The 918-nt window shown below is 34.2% G+C and overlaps 1 protein-coding gene across 1 annotated transcript in view; it reads right to left on the reverse strand.

The window, feature by feature from the left end:
* STIM2 (stromal interaction molecule 2) overlaps nt 1-918 on the reverse strand; it is a 32,237-nt gene that overhangs the window by 6,825 nt on the left and 24,494 nt on the right. The gene's annotated exons all lie outside the window — the stretch shown is intronic.

Consider the following 918-nt stretch of genomic DNA (forward strand, 5'->3'; position numbering starts at 1 on the left):
GAGAAAAGTTGTACTGGATAGTGAGGTTCTAGAGTTTTCCAGAAGTCACACAAAAGCAGTTTTGTCAGTAAAGCCACCTTACTGGTGACTACAGTTATACTGCAAAGATATACAGAAGAAAGCTAATCATAAAGTGCTAACCAAGCAAAGCAGCATCATATTCTCCAGTTGTGGTGAGGATACAAAATCTGGAATATCTCCTTAGGAATATGCTAAAGTGATCAGTTGCCAATCACAAAATTTTCTTTTACTAGTAGATAAAACAATTATGGATGAAAAATTATCTGATGATAATGTCATCTAAACAGTCATATGATAGAGAGCTGAAAGGACCATTGAGAGAATCCACACCATTCTCTTTGTTTCTCATATGGGGAAGGTAGGACTTTGGGGACACACATCTACTAAGCAGCAAAATCAGAAACTAACACCAGTTCTTCTCTCACTCAATACCATACTGCTTCAAAAGAGAAATGTGGCTTAGAAAGAGAGCTCCTCAACAGCAACAGGTCTCACGGACCACTGATGTCCTTAAGTTAGATTGGAATACACTACTGCTACACCCATTTTATAAAAATTTTTTTTTTAATTTATAAAAAAAAATTAAGTTATAAACATAATTTCCTCCTTTAAGTTCCTGGTATTTTCTTAAACCTTTGGCATATGACACTGCTTTTGTGCTAGCAAGTACCAACACATAATAGAATACATCACTAAGTGGTAACACATATTTTTAAAACTCAGTCATATTTGATGTTTCTTGGTGCTTATTTATATTTAAACTCATGTTTTTATATTTTACATATAAAATATTTCATATAACAAGTTTATGTTCTGTGACCTGAGTCAAGTGTGTCCAGTGGTCTTAAGCAGTATATCTCAAAATATCTACCTGCATGTCTGTGGTAGGGAGAATTC

This window comes from Galeopterus variegatus, unplaced genomic scaffold, assembly GCF_000696425.1.
Source record: "Galeopterus variegatus unplaced genomic scaffold, G_variegatus-3.0.2 Scaffold3690, whole genome shotgun sequence".
NCBI lineage: Eukaryota > Metazoa > Chordata > Mammalia > Dermoptera > Cynocephalidae > Galeopterus > Galeopterus variegatus.